This window comes from Crotalus tigris, unplaced genomic scaffold (assembly GCF_016545835.1).
Source record: "Crotalus tigris isolate CLP2741 ecotype Arizona unplaced genomic scaffold, ASM1654583v1 scf7180000019363.1367679, whole genome shotgun sequence".
Taxonomy (NCBI): Eukaryota; Metazoa; Chordata; class Lepidosauria; order Squamata; family Viperidae; genus Crotalus; species Crotalus tigris.
In genome coordinates, this window is record NW_024097499.1 from 1,104,083 (window position 1) to 1,110,324 (window position 6,242).

Here is a 6,242-nt window from a genome sequence, read left to right on the forward strand (position 1 = left end):
AAACAAGTTTTGACACAAGATGTTCATTCCAGAGTGGCTAATCTTTATTCCCTTAAGCTTGATTTAGACTTGTCCACAACTTCACATAGGCGCTGACGCATATCTGTGCTACAAAGCGGTTGATGGATAAGCATAGGCCGCAGATGGTTGCAGACAGGTTGACATCCACACCTCCCAAATCTCAACTATAGGTTGGGTGGAGATGTGAATTCTGTCTGCTGATTAGTTGATCCAACTTCCTGTTGGAAGGCGGGTAGATGACAAGGTATTATTCAAACAGCAAAATGGAGCAGCTAGAGTATAAATGCAACAACTTTGCAACATCACTGAATGAGACACATACATTCACTGATGTGCAGTGATGCAGAATCTGATCCAGGCTTTATTTTTAACAATGTATCTGTCTAGGTTCCGATCCAGGAGACCAAATAAATCAGAACTCTGAGGCCGGAAAATTCTTCAAGGAACATGTTTACTGGATACATAATATCAGCATGGTCAAAAGTGCAACCAGATCTAAACTTTCCCACCAAGAATCAAAGTAATACAATGTAACAATTCCCACCCCTCTACTCATGCTATCCAATAGAACACCTTGGCGGGATTTCTGACTCAACAATCCTTCTTCTCCCCTATGGTATGGGAATGACCTTGGTTCCCACAAGATTTGCTCATGTTTAGACTACCAGAAATACTTTCCCCCCTCCCTTTCTTGTGGCAATCTAGAACAAAAATGGCTGCAGCCAGATTTGTTATAGAGTTGACAGCATCTATATGACAGAGACATCAAGTTGCTGTCTGCTTTGTTTGTTGGTTTTGCCCGTACTTCTCTCAGCTTTTTAAAAACATTATAAAATATTACTGTTTTGGGGAAGAAAAGAATAGAAATTCTTTATTTTCAGCATACTTTCATGTAATCTTTTTGATATCTTTTTGGTAGCAATAAGGTATACTGGACAGGAAAACCTATTTTTATTTTTCTGCAACTAAACACATGTTTATTCTAGAGAACTGCAGTACTTTTTTTTAAAGCACTTTCTTTTGGAATGCTCTTTCTTTTTGAATGTATCTTTTAATTCATATTAAACATATTTTTCCAGTTTAGTTTTTTTTCAACTGATCACTAGGGACTTGAATAGTTTTGGTGTTAACACTAAGCTTTTCCAAAAAGTGCTGTCTTCATAGCTGGATTCACTTTTTTGTTGTGTGTTTATTCCCACCTCTTTTCTATTTTTAAAGGTTTGAACTTAATTTTAGCAAAACTTAACATTTTGATTAAAAATAATTATGCTTAAAGAAACTACTCCTGTGGATTATTTACTTTCCTCTGCTCATATGACTAGATAATAGTAGGATACATGTGCAAATACAAAATCTCAGCCTTCCCCAAGTATGGAAATTTATATTTTGTCAATAGGAGACTAACACTGGAAGAGCAAAAAAGCCCCCACCTCAAAGCAACTCAGAGATGTGATGTAAATTCAGTTCCGTTTTATGGATTTTATGAACTTCTAAAGAATATTGTCCATGTAGTTGACACCACAGGGCTGGTCAACATAACTACTTTGCCCCAGTAGCACAAGTAGTGGCCACTGATCATTTTGGGGCAGAAAGGAGGCTTTTGACTTCCACCCCACCCACCACTCCAGCAAGGACAACCTCCACCCACTTTTTTGCTGTGATGGGTCAAAAGTTGTGTTTTCTGATTCTGTCTCGTTTGATTTGCGTGCTTCATTTCATGGCCTCCACTCCAACTGGCTGTGTGCTCTACGCAGAAAATTCTTTCGGTCCCTGGTTGTTGCCCACCCAGGCCATATTTTTTACAACTTCACCCAAGGCATGATGAAAAACTGCCTCCCCCCTCCTTTTTTTTAACAAGTTCATTGATGTATGAAACAACGGCTCTTTCTTTTTTTCAAAACAAAACTGGCAAGCCTTCTGCTACTTTCCCCTTCTAGTCTAAATGGCAGGAATAATGGTAAGAGGTATTGTTACTATTTTAAACCAGCACACAGGAGGTGTAACAAAGCGGAAGAAACTGCCAATCAAAAGTGGCATGGACTGAATATCAGGGTATTCCAGAGACCAAGCAGAGAAACCAGGAAAGAAATCCCTTAAAATGGCCTAAAGCAATTTGAGGCTGCCCTGTGGAAAACTCATAGACAACGCCGAAAATGCAAAGGATGATGCATGTTCATTGGGAAGAAGGTACCCTCTAAGTAGTTAAAAGCATTTTGGAATCTTGTTCCGGCACTGTTGAGTGGTGAAAGAATAGCATATTCCACCCAAACCCAAGGGCATGATGTTTGTGAAGGCTTCTGACACATTTCAGCTGCCCCTCCATCAACAGCATCTGCTCTTGAGGGAATCTCTTCAGCTTGCTGAATGACGCTGCTGCCCCCAGTGTTGCTTTTATTTAAATAATAGCGAGTGTTCTGAGGCTTAATTTCATTGTGTAGCTTCTGTGAGGGCTGGTGCACAAATTTACTCCATTAAAATATATTGAGGTTCTTATGCTGGTCTATGACCATAATAAATGTTTGTTTGTTGGTTTGGTGTTTTACTTAAGCAGAACCAAAGACATATTGCTAGGGGTTATTATTTTCTTTAAATCCCATGGTACTTTACATAATTTGAATTGCAAAGCCTTTGAAAATACTATCGACAACAGTGAAGAAACTACAAAAATTCCCAATAAGAAATTAAAGCTTTAACTTGTTTTTTTAAAATCATTTTTGTACTTTTATTGTATTTACAACAACATACATTTAAGAGAAGGGGCCAAAATGCCTTTTTTTAAAATATTCTGGCAAATTCAAGGCATCAAATCAGTTGAAATGACAGGAAATAGATAAATAATCCAACCATTTTCGTCCTGAAAGTATTATTAAGTTTATTGTCAGATGGCTAATCAAATTTTGTTTTATATATTTTAAAGGAGCACTGAAAAGTGAAGCATAAGAATCTTGTTCCTCCAAACAGATTGAATATGTTTATTTCTCTCTCTCAGGAATCCAGTTCAGATATGAAGTTTTTGTATTTGCAGGAACTATTTTCAGTATAATCTTCCCTGCCCAGATATCTTGGGGAATCAAGTGGCATATACACACTTATATTATTATAATTAAATAATTATTTTTGGTTTGAGAAACTGAGCCAGGAATCAAAGAATGTGTTGAGATATACACTCAAGGCTGAAAGTACGTCACCGATAACAAACAAGAGAAAGAACAGCTGCTGTGAAAAACAACACTACTAGATGATTGTATTAGTGCTGCCTGCTGCCAGCTGGACAAAGTGTACGTTCTACAAATAATAACAATGACAACATCAAACAAAGCCTTTATTTTGGTCATTGATCAGCATAAAATACAAGCAAGAAAAGTCATTCCATTTCAGTAATGCCACTGAACCTATAAGAGATAAAAGATAATTAACAGAATATTGAAAAAACCAAGGACTAAGATATCTATAACAATTTTTATATATATAATATTTTATTAATTTTCTCATTTTACAACTGAGTATTTAAAAAGCAACATGATGACTGGGTTAATCAGTTCAACAGTGTACATAAGTATAAATCTCATGTTACAACATCAAATATTTCCTCTCTTTTTCCCTTAATATCTACTATCTCATATTGGGCTAGTACAGTTCTTATTATTATCAACTAAATAAAAACATCTTTGTTACAATTATCAATAATTTTTAGCTTATAAATATCTTAATTGCGTTTGCACTCAATCCTTATATACAATCAATGTCCTGTTATTGCTTCCACCCCCAGGCTTTAATTTCCTATCAATATTCAAATTAACATTGTTATTTATGATTTCCAAATACTTTATGTTTAGGTGACCAAAAGTTTCCCTTATCTCAACTTCTCCCTTTTTCCCTTTTCATACCAAAGTCTAATAGTCCAGTTACATATCTTACCTATTCAATTATAATGTTACTCTATTTTCTAAAAGTTATCTATTTTCCACCATATTCAACCATCTAATTAGTAATATAATATCCCCTCTAATAAATCAAAGCCATTATTTTCTTCAGCCTTACTCTGGCTTTCTTCCTTTGCCAGCTAACTTTTCATGTCAATGCCTTTGAATCATCAAATAGTTCTCCCTCTATTTTTATATATATTATTTGGAATAAGAAAAACAGTTTGGTTGAAGTTTTTTTTTTTGGAAGAACAAGCCCATTGGTATTCATTAAATCGCCTGCCTATTACTCCAATTTCCCACAATTGTCCTGATAGGTTTATCTTTCATTCAGTCTGTTCTTCTTCCTTTTCCTCAAATTTCTTCTGATTTCTTAATTTGTAAAAAGTCTTTTCCAGTTTCAATATTGTCACTCCCTTTTCTGATTTTTCAGTTGGTTGGGTCTGTTGGTTAATTGTGTCTTCTGTCTTAATGTTTAGTTGTTCCAATTTTCCTTTTGTTTTCTGCATTGTTAAATCTTTGGTTGTAGTCAAAATTTGGGTTTGTATATTTAAGCTAGTACCTTGTTCCTTTATGTTGCTTCTTATTTTGTTACAAGCTGAAAAGATGGCTTTGTGTATTGATTTCAACATGGAAAGGACTTTTTCCTGATCTTCATCCATATTCTCTTGATAGTATGTTAAGTTGAAGACTTTAGAATCAAACGTTAAAAATATTTTTTTGTCTTTTGTATTGGACATCTATTTGGTATTGGACATCTATTTCACATTTTATAGGTGGTCTTTATAGTAGAAATTGTTTATCAAGTAAGAGTTTATAATCCAGGGTGTTCCATCATCTCAAATAATAACATATGCTTCTCATGTAGGGAAATAGGAAAGAAATTCCCCAGGTATAGCTCTGAAAGTAAACAAAAGTTTACATTCATAATTCAAGCAGGCCAGATAAGCCACCCAGAAGTCCCGTCTTTGCAGCTGGGTTTTTCAAAGGTGGTAACTGTCAAGGTCAAAGAAATTTTATCTGAAGTCTGGTCTTCAAGCCAAGTCTCTTTTAGGCAATAACAAATTGTAATACCATAATTTGCCACAAGATGTCACCAATGTCGTTTTATGCTTTTTAAGTCCAAAATTTATATGGTGGTTTTTCAAGTCTTATTTTTTTAAAAAATAAAAAACAAAAGTCTCCAATGAGAAAAAGAACATTTTTAGTCCCCAAGTTTCAAAAGAATATATATCCAATTAGATTAAAATTGTTCTTATAGTTTCTCTGTTTCTTCTGGGTAGTTAGTCACTGCTTTTCTTAGAGGGTGGGATAAAAATTCCCTTCCCTCTCTCCTCACAGGGGGAAAAATTCTTTGGGCAGCTTTTACAGGAAAGAAAACTTAAAATCTTAAAGAGAGTATCAGGTCTCACCCAGTTTCATCCACATTGCTTAAAAGTTGCTTGATGGTGCTTTTGACTTTGGCTGCCAGCAGCTTAGTGACCAGCCATATTGATATGGCTGGTCATTCCCCTACCGGTTTGGAGGGCTTCCCCAGATCAAACAGAAGGGCCGCCAGCCTCGCACGATCAAACAGGTGTCCCCTCCTTGCTCGTCGCCTCTACAGGGCAACTTTCTACCCTTTCCAGGGTCCCCCAGCAGAATAAATTCAAATGGGAAAGATGGAGCCTGTCTTACTGCGTCTTCGGCGCTGTGATGCCAAGCTGGAAGTCTATAACAATTCTTAATATTAATACAAAGATCATGAAAGAGAACCTCTAAGGGCCACAAAAAGGATCTAAAAACAAATGAGGATTTTAAAGCATTCAAGAGGAATTCTCAGTAAGTTTACGCATGCCTAATTGTAATAATGGCATGTTGAGGAAATAATTATTCATATGTGATTCTAATTTAGGTAGCCAGAGGTTTGGGATTTCAGAGTGGCAAATGCCCTGCTTGAAGAAAGCTATAAAGTAGAGAAAAGGGAGAAGTATAGATCAAAACCATGGCCAAAAAGAGAACATGAATTTGACAAAGAGTCAAAATGCTAGTTCTGCTTCAAATGAAAACATCAAACCCGCATCAGATTTTGTCCATAAACTGGGTGAGTCAACTGGAACAAACTCCACCATATCAAAAGAACTCTGAGTTTAAGGCATGCCTGATAACTGGTGAAGATCAATTTAAAAGAAATTGATGAGGTCTTTTAATTTTTATTAAATTACACCAGACTTTTTGTACAGTATTAGCAATTTATTGGGGAGGAGGGAGAGAAGCAAAATAATGATTTGCAAGAAGTTAATTTTATGACAGTCTCTC